This window comes from Kryptolebias marmoratus, linkage group LG21 (genome assembly GCF_001649575.2).
Source record: "Kryptolebias marmoratus isolate JLee-2015 linkage group LG21, ASM164957v2, whole genome shotgun sequence".
Classification (NCBI taxonomy): domain Eukaryota; kingdom Metazoa; phylum Chordata; class Actinopteri; order Cyprinodontiformes; family Rivulidae; genus Kryptolebias; species Kryptolebias marmoratus.
The window spans coordinates 741,562-756,412 of record NC_051450.1 but is presented as its reverse complement, the minus strand read 5'-3'; positions in this window follow the sequence as shown (position 1 = coordinate 756,412).

Below are 14,851 nucleotides of genomic sequence, written 5' to 3'. Positions count from 1 at the left end.
TCTGTAATTTTGTTCTTGTGTTGTAAAGCACTTTGAGTCGCCTTGTGCTGAAAAGTGCTATATAAATAAATGTACCTACCTACCTACCTACCTACCTACCACTAATCAGTGAGGCTAACTGGAAAAAAAGACTTCAGTTTGCTAGGGAGCATAAAGATTGGACTCTGGAGCAATAGAAGAAGGTCATGTGGTCTAATGAGTCCAGATTTACCCTGTTCCAGAGTGATGGGCGCATCAGGGTAAGAAGAGAGTCAGGTGAAGTATTGTGCCCATCATGCCTAGAGTCTACTGTACAAGCCTGTGGGGGCAGTGCTATGATCTGGGGTTGCTGCAGTTTGTCAGGTCTAGGTTCAGCAACAGTATGTGCTCAAAGAATGAGGTCAAAGGTCAGCTGACTACCTGAATATACTGAATGACGAGGTTATTCCATCAATGGATTTTTCTTCCCTGATGGCAAGGGGATATTCCAAGATGACAATGCCAGAATTCATAAGGCTCCAATTGCGAAAGAGTGGTTCAGGGAGCATGAGACATCATTTTCACACATGGATTGGCCACTACAGAGTCCAGACCTTAACCCCATTGAGAATCTTTGGGATGTGCTGGAGAAGGGTTTGTGCAGTGGTCAGAGTACCATCATCAATGAAAGATCTTGGTGAAAAATGAATGCAACACTGGATGGAAATAAATCTTGTGACATTGCAGAAGCTTATCGAAACAATGCCACAGCAAATGCATGCCGTGATCAAAGCTAAAGGCAGTCAAACAAAATATTAGTGTGTAACCTTTTTTTTTTTTGGCGGCAACTTATTTTGTGGTATGCAGGTACTATTGCACCAATTTATAGCTTAATATATGTAAAATTACTGTTTTCTAGCTGTATTTGCTAAGACTGATTAGCTGTGGTGGCCATTTTGAATTGAGGTGGGTTCAAAAGTTAATCATTGATCCAATGTTTACTTTCAGTTTCATTAAAATTTGTTCAGTGGTTCATGACATGTTACACACACAGGTAATTACAAGACTGGCCACCTTTCATGAGGGTGGGTGCTAAAAGACAAAAGATTACAGTCCAAACACATCTTATTTTCCATGACAGTCGAAGAATTTGAGCACTTGCTAAATTACACACAACACTGTGTTATAATGAGTGAGGCACTGTCATGGTTTTAGGTTTTAGTTCCCATAATCCAGCCTATGAATAGGTCATTTGGGGTTTAGTTCCTGAATTGGCATATAGTGAGATACAAATAGCCTGACAGAGGAGAAGGAGACTGTGGTTCATGTTAGTAGAGTTTTTTCAAATGTGAATTGACAGGGCGGAGGTGTGTGGTTAGGTCCAATCCACTATTGCTGATGAGCAAGTTGATTTCTATTAACCTGAGGCCTGCAGATCAAACACACTGTTCCATGCTGCTGCCGCTTCTGAGGGAAAGAGAAGAGGGGGGCAGACTCCACCACCAAACTTTTATGACACAGAAAGTGTGCTTAATGGGCTGGAAGATTCTTCCCATTTAGCCCTGAAATAAAAGGAAGCTGGTCGGTGCTCGGAAAAAAATGGCTGCTTCCAGTTAAACTCCCCAGTGGATTGGAAATTAGGAAAATACAGTCAGAGTGATCAATCTTTGGAAGAGTGTGTGCTCAGGCATGAAAAGCCCTAATATTCTGCAGGATGTGAGGGAAGCAGGGTGACATAACACCCCATCAGGTGCATCACTGCTTGTCCCATCAGAGCAAACAGACGGGGTGTGTTCAGATAGAAAACACACACTCCATTACAAAATGCCACTAATATTATTCTTAAGCTGTGACTCAAGCAGGTAAATGTGAAAATGTAAGTGTCATATTTCATGTGTCCCCATTTGTGTTGATTCTTTGATTTGATTTTGTATTCTCCTTCCATCCAGTCAGACATGAAGCCTGCTGGCAACAAACAAGCTCAACATCCAGTGCTAAAAACGATTGGTGATTTGTCTCTGAGCCTCCCTTCCTGCGACAACCACAGCCCTAGAACATGAACAGATAGAGCCTGGAGCGGCAGCAGATCAGGAAGATGTGAAAGGCAAAGCAAGAACTGGGGCATGCAGAAAGAAATATGTCAGCTATGGTGCCATGGGAGGGTTAGAGGGAGGAATGTTGATGCAAAGCAGTCGTGACAAACAAGATGCAAATTGTCATCATAAACAATCAAACATTTTGTACAGCTGGTGGTTGGGGATGTTTGATTGATAGTGAGCCATGGTCTGCATTTAAAGCTGCTGCATTAGAGTGAGTCGTTTTTAAATTTAAACAACATTGGATAAAAGTAATTACAATGCAATGACCTTAAAGAAAACTAAAATCAAACCAGCAAACTTCTCAAGAAACTTCAAAGGGTGCCAATGCAGCTAATTCCAACATAAAACCCAACAGTAATTTAGGAATTTCTACCATCCATCCATCCATCCATCCATCCATCCATCCATCCATCCATCCATTCTCTGCCATTTATTTGTGGTGGGGTTGCAATGACAACAGGTCCAGGAGAAAAAGCCAGACATCCCTCCTACCAGCAGTACTCTCCAGCTCTTCCTGGGGGGGTTCCAAAATGTTCCTAGACGAGAGAGGATATATAACCCCTCAAGAAAATTCTGTGTCTGCCCTGGATTTTCTTTCCAGTACTTCAAAAATTTTCAGTTGAAGGGGCCCAGGAGTCATCCTAACCAGATGTCCGAACCACCTCAGTTGACTCCTTTCCATGCGAAGGAACAGTGGCTCTACTCTGAGCATCCCCGGATAATGAATTTCCTCATTTTATCTCTAAGGCTGAATCTGGACATCCTACGGAGGAAGCTAATTTCAGCTGTTTGTATCTAGAATCTTGCTCTTTTGGTCATGACCACCTTAAAACCATTGATGAACATAGATGAATAACTGTATAAATGTAAATTTATTTACAATTTCAACACATGATGAAAGTTCAATAGCAAGAGGATCAGGATAATGTGAGACAGATCAAAAAAAATGGTAAAAGCATGTTAGTTGTCGTTGTGGTTTCCAGGGTACAAAGTAACAAACATGGGTAAAATAGTTTGATTCATTGTTTCTCTAAAGTTCCGTAACTCAAGTTCACACAGATCCACCAAAATTTGAGTTTTTAAAAACCTTTTTAAAGCCTTTGTTTTTAAACAACATAATAAAAAATATAACAAAAAAGTGTTATGCATGTAAATGTGAGGTGTAAACACAGCAAAAGCTATCAGTTTTTTTTTTAAATATTGGAGTGGTGTAGCTAGGGCCACAACATCTCTGATTATTTACAATTAATACTGTGTATACTTGAACACTAAAACACAAGTTTTGGTGTGTTGTAACATGTTTAGCCTGAAACAAATAGAAATCAAACCAGGTTAAGCATATCCAGTCTTAGTTGATACAAAAGTAATGTGCTGTAAAACTGTTTAACAAGGCATTTGTTTTAACGGCTATAAGATTTTTTGCGGTTTGAAATTTGTTAGATGGCTGAAATGAGCTCTTAACTGCTCTTCTGTGTAGCAGTCAACCTTTATCAGTTACATATTTTTTACTTAATTTTCTAAGTATGTTCTGAAATTGATCTGACTGCTGTCTACTGCAAGTAACTGTCAGGATTAGTGGAGACAACAGAGGCAAACCCAGTGAGCAAACTCATCTTAAAAAGAAACTAATTTATTGAATTTAAATAATCAAAACAAAAGCTGACGGGGTAGCACAAGAAAGCAAAAACCTAAATCCTAAACTCAAACAATAACAAAAACTGACGGGACAGGATCTGGAACAAGCAGAACAGAAACAGAACAATGAACCAGCGGAGTAGTGAAGAAAGTGACCGGGTTTTAAGCACTGAAGATAACGAGGTAAGTGGGAACAGACGAGCGATACAAATTGTTGACAGGTGGAGATGGGCGTGGCAGAGAGACAAGAGAGTAACTGAGGAGTGAAAGGTTACAGAAAACAAAGGCACGAGAAACAAGAACTAAACTAAGACAAGGATAACTGAACACAAACACCAAACATGGAAACAATAAACAAAACCCCAAAACACGACAGTAACATAGTAACTACTCTGATTTACTGCATGAAACTCCACTCTTTTAAGTAAATGAAGATAGACATATATACAGGCAATCTTGTTCTTCATTGGTTGATTTCCAAGAGTATTAGTTTTTATTGAGGAAAGACTGAAAAAAGATAATGGTCTGAATAAAGTAATACTTTGTTTTATGATGCTGCATTAGAATCACTCTCAATTAAAAGAAGAAAAAATACAGCAGGATATTTTGTTGCTGTTTCCCAGTTCAAGAATAAAAATTTTATATCAAGATTAAAGTTGAAATATTAAGAACAGTCTAAATAATCTTTTTTAAAAAGTCAAAATGTTGAGATGAAACAAGTCTAAATAGTATTTTATGAATAAAGTCAAAACTATAATAATAAAATTATTATTTTAAGAATAAATGGAGACTCAAAATCCAAACTATTTTGGTGTTAAGAGCTGCAACAGCCATATTTTGTGTAAATAGTGGTTTTATATTTTTTAGAAGAAGTTTTAATAAAAAAGCAATTCTTTTTGAAGACACACCATAATTCAATCTGTGCTGTTTCTCTGATGACTTCATTCCTAATCCTATCCATCTTTGTCACTCCCAAGGAGAACCTCAACATCTTCAGCTCTGCCACTTCCATTTCTGTCTCCTTTCTTTTTGTCAGTCCCACTGTCTCCAAACCATTCAACATAGCTGGACTCACCACTGTTTTGTAAACCTTTCCTTTGACCTTTGCTGACAGCCGTTTGTCACAAATCACTTCTGAAACCTCCCTCGATCCACTCCATCCTGCCTAGACTCTCTTCTTCATCTCTTTACTACACTCCTCGTTTTCTTGGGCAGTCGACCATGAGTACTTGAAGTCCTGCACTTTTGTGACCTCTGCTCCTTGTAGCCTCACTGTTCCACCTGCCTCCCTCTCATTCACACATGTACTCTGTCTTGCTATGAGTGACTTTCATTCCTTGTCTTTCAAGTGCATACCTCCACCTCTCCAAGTTCTCTTTTACCTGTTCCCTGTTTTCACCACAGATCACAATGTCATCTGCAAACATCATAGTCCATGAGGATTCCCGCCTGACCTCATCTGTTAGTCTGTCCATCATCAGAGCAAACAAGAAGGGGCTCAGAGACGATCCTTGATGCAGTCCCACCTCCACATTGAAGCTATCTGTCACTCCTACAGCAAACCTCACCACTGTCCTGCTGTCCTCATACATGTCCTGTACCAGTCTAACATACTTCTTTGCTACTCCAGATTTCCTCATACAACACCACAGCTCCTCCCTCAGCACCCTGCCATATGCTTTTTCTAAATTCTCAAAAATGCAATGAAGTTCTCTCTGACCCTCACTGTATTTCTCCATCAGCATCCCCAAAGCAAGTATGGCATCTGTGGTGCTCTTTCTTAGCATAAAACCATACTACTTTTCACAAATACTCACCTCAAAGTCTAGCTTCCACAGCTCTCAGGTCTCACTTCACTATTCCACCACCAGGTTTCCTTATCATCTTTTCTCTCTCCAGTTGACACACCAAGTACCTTCCTATCTGTCTCTTTAATCACTGTTGCTGTAATAGCCAAGTCATCTGGAAGCTCTTTCCTACCACCCAGAGCCTTTACCAACTCCTTTCTGAACTCCTCACAACATTCTTCCTTCCTCAACTTCCACCATTTGGTCCCCTTCTCTGCCTCTACTCTTTTCCTCTTCTTCAGCACAACACCATTCGATGCTGTCTGGCCACACTCCCCCCTGCCACAACCTTACAGTCCACAATCTCCCTCAGGTTACCTTTTCTACACAGTGTAGTCTATTGGCGTACTCCTGCATTCACGCTTATAGGTCACTGTATGTTCCTCCTTATTTTGGAAGTAGGTGTTGACTACAGTAATTCATCTTGGCAAAATCCACCACCTTCTGTCCTTCCTGGTTCCTTTCCTTAACACCAAACCTGCCCATCACCTCCTCATCTCCTCTGTTTCCTTCACCAACATGTCCTTTCAGATCTGCTCTGATCACCACTCTCTCCTTCCAGGGAATACTCTCTATCACTTCATTGAGATCCTTCCAGAATTTCTCTTTCTCTTCTGCATCACATCCAACCTGTGGAGCATAACCACTGACAACACTGAACATCAGACCATCTACTTCTACTTTCAGACACTTCACCCTATCTGACACTCTTTTCACCCCAACTACATTCCTTGCTAACTCCTCCTTCAGGACTACCCCTACTCCATTTCTCTTCTTATCCACACCATGGTAAAACAGCTTAAACCCTGCCCCAATGTTGCGAGACTTGCTGCCCTTCCACTTTGTGTCTTGTACACATAATACAGCTACCTTCCTCCTCCGCATCATGTCAGCCAGGTCTCTACCTTTGCCTATCATTGTCTCTATGTTTAGAGTTGCTACCCTCAGTCCTACACTCTTGACTTTCCTCTTCTTCCTTTGTCTCCCTGCACGTTTCCCTCCACATGGTCTTCGACTAACAGTAGCACAATTTCTGCCGGCACCCTGTTTATCAACAGCACCAGTGGCAGTTGTTGTTAATCTAGGCCTCAAACAATCCAGTATGGTGTTGCTTGGGTGAACTCACATAGTAGTTTTGGCAAAAGGGTTTTACGTCAGACACCCTTCCTGACACAACCCTCACCACTTACCCAGGCTTGGAACCAAGAGATAAACTGGCTTGTGCTCCAGAGTGGGTAGTTTATGTTTGAGACTGTTATTGTGAAGATTTGAAGGGTGTTTTTATTGACACTGCTGTGGCAGAAATAAACCAAACCTCAAACTGGTTCAAGAACATTCTTTGTGTTTTTACTGTTGCGGGAGCAGTGTGGTAAAAATGGATAACTTAAATTTAAGAGCACTTTTTTAATCCAGATAAAATTGAATGCAATGACTCCAGTAAAAAAATTACCTTTAAGGCACACAGATGAGGTTTGAGACAATCTCCCAATTCAAGAAGTTATTTATTACACCATTGTTTTAGTTAATCAAAAACATACTAGCTTAAAACCACTCTCGTGTTAAACGACACAGTTCTAGCTCAACTCAAAGATAGGAGTGCAATTGAGGGTAGTGTCCTAAAAACAAGAAACACAGCAAACTGAAACAGCAAAAAAGAGAAAATCATGCACCAAACCAGAAATAGTACCACCACCCGGAAAGTCCACTACCAACACCATGAGCTGGCCGTTCCTGTCAAAAATAAAAGAACCATTCAAATTACAAACAATACTAGTACACAGTTCAGTCCACGACCCACCAAGCAGCAATAGTTCAAATTAAGGTCCGTCCTGGGAGAAACCGATCCGCTGTAGCAGACGCCACGCAGAGCAGCACTAGAAGGATTAGTCCGAGCTGGTCGCCAATCAGCCCAAATCAGCCACCTTGGCGAGTGAAAGCAGCCAGCATTTACGCCAACCAGGATGGCCGGCATGAAGCCAGCAAACAAGACGTCAGGTAGGCAGCAGACAGATTATCCAGGTAACAGCCGGCCAAGGGCAAACAGCAGCGGCTATCGAAAATAAATGTTAGAAATGGAATTTGAAAGCATGCAAAAAACTAGCTCTTCACTTACCACTGAGCTCTTTATGTAGTGCCTCTGACAGGAAGGAGGAATTGAAGAGCGTGTACAGGTGACCTGGGTATACAACAGAAGCTAAGCTAAAGCTAAGCTGACAAACGTCAAGTGTGGGAAGATTCTTACCAAAAGGACGATGAATCGGCAATCAGAGCGTCATTAAGCACATTGTTTGAGCGCGCATTAGTTTGCGGCTGGCGTACAGCACCAACAAACGCCGAGGTCTGAACCGGAAGGAAACCAACATGACGTCAACCAGATGAAGGCGGGCCCTTTATATACAGGCAGCCAGCGTCACAACCAATTAGATTCAGGCACTTGTGTGGTGTGTTCAAAACCTACAGGGCAAACTGCCACATTCCACCCCCCCAAACTGCATCGACGCCCCGACGATGATCTAACTTAACACCGAGATCGAAATACAGCAGACATGGTACTAGATGAAAGTGTCTCTCTTACTGCTGGCCTTGGAAGATGATGGAGATTCTGATGCTGGCCAGCAGTTGATTGTGCCGATTTGCGCTGGGACCAGACTCTGCAGCCGGTACAACTGCTAATGAGGGAGGTTGATTCACGGTCATGCCAGAAGGAGCCACGGCAAGTCCTGAAACCCCAGGAACAACATCAGAAGCCACAGCAGCAGGTGAGGCAGGTGATACCTGCCCACGAGGCCATGGCCTCAAAAACAAATCACCCTCCAAAGACAGTTCACCCTCTGAAATGGAGTGATGTTCAGAAGATGCACCTTCAACAGGAACTGAATTAGGTGCCTCAGCACCAATCAGGACCTTCAGCAAAGAGCGATGTACCCTCCTTACCCTAGTCTGGTCATGAACTGGTGCCACTGAATACACTACACCACCCTCTTTTGGGACTTGAATAACTACATGCGTCACTGAACTCCACAAATCCTGAGTTTTCTGACGACCTTTACTCCCCAAATTTCGGATCAACACAGCCTGGCCTTCCTTAAGAGGAGCTTATCTGATGTTCTTATCATGATTAGCTTTTCTGCGTTCTGCAGAAGTCCTCAGTATTTCTCTAGCACCCTCAAATGCTATTTGCAAGCGAGTCTGATGTTCTTTGACCCACTCATGAACAGTTCCTGCAACTGGGTTTTGAACTCTTCCCAACAGAAAATCAACTGGTAGACGTGGTTCTATTAGAAAAAATGGTGACTCACCAGTTGATTGATGAGGGGTGGTGTTATATGCATAAAGCAACTGGGGTAAACAAACGCTCCAGTCTCGTTTCCGAGACATGGGCAAAGTTCTCAACAAGTTGTGAAGCGTCCTATTTAAACATTCGCATTGCCCATTACTAACTGGATGGTAAGGCGTGGTACAAGATTTAACAATACCATACAGACCACAAAGCTGCTGGATCAGACCGCTCTCAAAGTTGCGGCCCTGGTCTGAATGGATGCGTGCTGGTACTCCAAATTTTGCAAACCATTCAGTAACCAGGACCTGCGCTACAGTGGAGGCGCGCTGATCCCTGGTTGGGACAGCCAACGTATATTTGGAAAAAACATCAGTCAACACTAATACATTTTCTATGCCAGATGGAGTTGGTTCTAACAAAGTAAAATCAATTGCCAAAATTTCATTTGGTTTTGATGCAAGCAAATGGCCCATGAAGCCATGAGCAGGTGGCTGGTTATCCTTCGCAACCTGGCACCGCTCGCAGGTTTTACACCAATCTGCAACCTCTTGTGACATACCTGGCCAATAGCAGCGAGACCGTAGCAACGCCAAGGTCCTTTCCACCCCCTGGTGCCCATGCTCCTGATGGACCTGAGTCATGATGTCCTTGGTCAGAGACCTTGGCAGGAGAAGTTGGTGCACTTCCCCACCCCCATCTGGGCGACACACTCGCTGATACATCAGACCATCCAACTCAGTCAGGCGATCCCACTGGTAGAGCAATGCAAGAGCAGATTGTGAAAGCCCTTGCCGCTCAATACGATTTGGTCGCTCTTTTCTCTGCCAAAAGATAAGAACTTCCTGAAGGACCGGGTCAGCCTGTTGGAGAACATGGAGATCACCAGGGGCAAGAGAGGGAAAGACAGTTACAGAGGACTGGATGGTTTGTGTCTGCTCACTCTGCACACCTAGCTGTAATGGCTGAGGCACAGAAGTACCTAAACCCAAAGAAGTCACTTCCGATGGAGCAAGCTGGGCTGCCCAGCGCTGCTCCACTGCTCCAAGCTTAGCTAAATCCAAGTGGCTCAAAGGATTATTGTCTGTATAAACAATACACCTGTGGCCCAAGAGGTAATCTCTAAATTTTTCTGTCATTGCCCATTTCAGGCCCAACAGCTCCAATTTCATTGAGCTGTAATTTGACATATTTCGCTCGCTAGGTCTTAACCCGCAGCTGGCAAAAGCAATGGGTCTTATCTTCCCCTCTTGTTCTTGTGACAAGACCGCTCCCAAACCATTATGGCTTGCATCCACCTCTAGAATGAAAGGGAGGGAAAAATCTGCATAAGCAAGGACTGGAGCAGAAGTGAGCTTTGTTTTAATCGCCTCAAAACTCTGTTGACACTCCTCAGTCCAAGCTCCAACAATACTCTGGGCAGCCTTCTTTTTAGACTCTTTACTAATAGGCTCCACTGCTCTACGATGCAAAGGGGCAGCCATCGTAGCAAAACCTTCTACAAACCTACGGTAGTAGCTAGCGAATCCCAAAAAGGAACGCAACTCGGTGGCCGTGGTGGGCACAGGCCACTTTGCTACCACCTCAATTTTAGCAGGGTCAGTGGCTACTCCCTGGTCAGAAATTACATGGCCCAGGTAGTGCACCTTCTGCTGGAAGAAACAGCACTTACTGAGCTTAGCTTTAAGGCCCTCCTTCTGAAGCCACGTCCAACCTCTCAAGATGTTGCTGCACAGAAGATGAAAACACAACAATGTCATCTAAATACAGCAAGAGGGATTGGCATTGCTGGTCACCAAAAATGCACTGCATCAAGCGTTGGAATGTGCTCGGAGCATCGCATAGGCCGAAAGGCATGCGATTCCACTCAAAAAGCCCAAACGGTGTACAAAAGGCGGTTTTATGGCGATCGCTTGCTGTGACAGGAACCTGATTATAGCCACTGGCCAAGTCCAAAGTGGAAAACCACCGGGCCCCTGTCAAAGCATCAAGAGACTCCTTGATGCGCGGGAGTGGAAAAGCATCCTTCCGTGTCTTGATGTTAAGTTGACGATAATCAACACAGAGCCTAATGCTATCATCCTTTTTGCGAACAACCACAATTGGTGACGCATAGGGACTGGAGCTTTCCCTAATGACATTTGCTGCCAACAGCTGATTTATGTGTTCCTTCACAAGTTCAAACTCCGATGGAGGAATTCAACGGTAACGCTGCCGAACAGGAGCGTCATCAAGAAGGGGAATGTCATGGCTGATCAGGTTGGTGCAACCCAAGTCCTGATCATTAGTGGCAAACACAGACGTGTATTTACCCAACAGTGCTCACGCCTGACCCTGTTCCTCCACAGACAAAGATGATAAATCAATTGTCTTGATCCCATCTGAGGCAGGAGCAGCAGCTGTTTGGGGAGACACATTTACCAAGAATGGGACTTCAGTTACGCCCGCTGGAAGACTCACCACGCCAACACTATTTAAAGTTCCCACAGTGGTACGAGGGTAAAGCAACACATCTGTGTTGCCCACATTTACCACTGGGACATAAGCAATTCCCCGAACCACCTTAACTAGAGCAGGAGATGCTAACAAACCAGCTGGTAAGCCAGACTCCGATGGTTCAAACAAGACAGTGGTGCCTGAGTACTGCTCACAGCAGGTAGTAGGCACAATCTTCATTACACCTCCTGGAATGCAGCAGACCCTCCTGCCTCGCATCCTAACTTTACTAGGGTGCTTAGGAGCATGCCGCATTTCAGCTGCATGACATTTCTGCAAGGCATTAACCAAGGGTTTGGGAAATGACACAACAGGGGTAGTATTAAACAGAGCATTACCATGCTGTCCAAATAGTTCTTGGTAACACTTATTTATTACTTTGTAGTTTACCAGCCAAAGGTTTAAACAAGGATCTTGTGTGGTCTGTCAACATTAAGATTTTATGTTTGGGATGATTGTCAGCTTTTACTACACCAAATTCAAGTTCAATATCTATAAAAATTACTGAGTTGCAGTCATTTTTGTTTTTGTTACTTAGGTTGATCAGCTATGGCAGCCATCTTCAGCTGTGTTACCACTTCTTTCTCAACACTTCAACTTTAATCTTAGAGCTGGAAAACAAAAGAAACATCATCCTTCTCAGTTTTTAAAAAAAATGTTATTAATTCTTTATTTGACAGTGTAATAGTGACCCTAATATGCTTGTCTATACTTTCCCTATAATTTTGAACAGTAGGAAGGACTATATGTTTACTTGTTTATGTGATATTTTCCTATCAAACAGACAAACATATACGTAAACACAGGCCATTACAGTACATGATCACCAGCCTTTAGTGGTGGTGGGTGATAACTAGGGCACACTGGCTGCAGGAACCACTTCACTTTAGTTTATACCAGGTAAACAGTTTCTCTAAATGTAGATTTGGATGAACTATTTACCTGCAATCATCCAAAGTGGGCACTAAGTACTAATATAAGAAATATCTTCCACTTCCTGAAACTCTTTGCTCTACTTCTTCACCAGCCATGCATACTGCTTTTTCAAATTACTTGCAAGGCCAGACAAAAGAGAGCACAATTCCTCACAGAAATTTCCACTTACATGGATTATTTCAGGGTTGTTGGCTCCTACAGTTTTCCACTGATTCCTTCTACTCAATACTTGTCACCATAATAAGCCTTCGAGCTAAATAATGATCAGTTCTTTGGAACTCAAGTAGCTTAGGCAAGTGGAAGATGGCATCCCCCATCCTGTCTTTGTGTTTGTAGTAAATCTTCTGTCAGGACCTGATAGATTGCACTCCAGAAATAGTTAATAAATTAATGTTTTGATGGTTTTGGTAAGAGGGAGACAGAGTATTAATGCTGTGAAATAGCCCCTGTGATGAAAATAGGCCATCTGATGAAAGGTGTAGGCAAGAAGATCCTTTTTTTTTTTTATAAATTGTCTGTACAGGGTGAAGATGAGAGGTGAGGAAGACACAGGGGGGAGTAATGGCCAGAGAGCTGAGAAATGTCTGTGATAGTTATAGGATTGGAGAAAAAAAAGAGTGTATATATGTGAGTGTGTGCACTGGGGCCGGTCCAGGGGGCTGCCTTTGCGTTGATCATATATGATGGCACCTTAGAGGCCATCCTGTAAGGAAGAAAAATGAAAACTATTAAAGGCTCACTGGGCTATGTTGGCTTTGGTGTGTCAGCAATTATTAGCCAGGGACAGCAGTCTTTAGGTCCTCATATATAGAAGAGTGGGGGACCGTAGCAGAGGAAGGAAGGACACTACGCAACACTGTTTTATACTGCAGAACTTTTCTTACAGTGTAGTTTTTCTTTTATCAGCAGTTTTTGATTGGTTATACAGTGAAGTAGTGGTAATCTGCTCTTCAGAGTGTTTCTCTGTCTTTAGCTTTGTCTGTGAACTTTAGCAGCCAAGGATTCGTTCAGCTGTCAGTCAAACTGTGTGGACAAAACGTTGACTTCATTTTTTCATGGTTTTAAGTTATTGTCTTTCAATTTTTTTTCTTTCTTTTTACAGTTACACATTTCAGCTATTAAATTTTAATGCTTTCAAGTCTTAACAGCTCCATTACGCATGATGACATAAGGCTGTAACTTTGGTCCTTTCCACACAGATGCTTTTCATGTTTTTTATGCTTTCATCTCTCATCCACATCTAGATTTTTGTTGAGGAACACTGCAATTTTGTAAACACTTTCCAAAGTACAGATTTTTTAAAAAACTTAATTTTTAGGATTTCTGCATAGACTTGACATACAAAGACGATAACAGCTTATTATGTACATGTTCATTATTGTTTTCTATGCTGTGTAGAAACATTGGAGTTATTTATATTCTTTTTTCTATGGGTAGTATCTCAGTGTACCTGTTGGAGACTCAAAATTGAAGAAAATAGGTGAATTTTCGGTTGTAGTCTCACTAAATTCTGAGTGTTTGTGCACAGTGTTTTTGCTGCCTGCCTCATCCCACTTTGTACCCTATCCTGCTAACCACCATATGATATAATCTGTTAGAGTACACATTTGTAATAAAGATAAGGAAATTTGGATAAATTTTAATTTATTTATTTTTAATTGTTATTTTTTTATTGGTGTGGTAAGACCTGATAGCCCCAGATATTTTCGGTGTAAAGGAGAATTCCGATGTAGGTGTCAAAATACAGCTCTAGCATTTGAGAAATATGGATACTAAATTGAGAAAGGTTTGACACACCTTCTACTCACTTTTAAGCCCTGCCTCTACATTGTGTTTTTTCACCTAGGGTGAGGGGAGTCAATTCTTTATTTGATTTATTGTGAAGATGAAGTAAATTAGTAGAAGGGATGCATACTTGCAGTATGTGTTGTGAATGACTCTCAGCTTTTACCACACCAAATTGTAGATTAATATTTGTAAATCTGACTGAGTTATAGCCATTTTGTGTTTTTTAATGCCCATAGGCTGTATTGGCCATCTTGAATTGGGTTGGGTTGACTTTAAAAGTTAATCAGTTGTTGACGCATGTGTAGGGAGTATTTTCTGAGAGTTTCATTTAAACCTGTTGTTTAGGTATATAAGATTGAGGTGTCTGTGTTACATCTGTGCTGTGTTGCGATGGGGCCTGACTTCCAAGTGGAGACATTGTCTTCAGGTACAATCCCTTCTTGGGAAGTGGATTGTGTTCTCCTAAGCTCACGTTGTCAAAGCAACTGCCCGAAGACGTATATGGAAAGTTATCTGTAGCATGGGTCAAGACCACAGCTTATCACCATAAAGGGAATTGAATGTACTTGAATCCATATTGTTAAAGTCTGTCCCAGTGGAATGTGTGTGCGTGTTTGTTATTCTACAGCTGGGTGTGGTAAATGTTTATAAAAAAAAGCAGCCCCGAGAGGAACGGGGGGATTTCACTGATTAGGCCAGAAGTCTCGATTCGGCATAGACTCTGTTATTTTGAATAAACTCTCACTGTTCAAGAATAACTTATGTCTGTAAAGTCATTTCTGTGATCATATATGTCACCGCTAAAGACCAAGAAG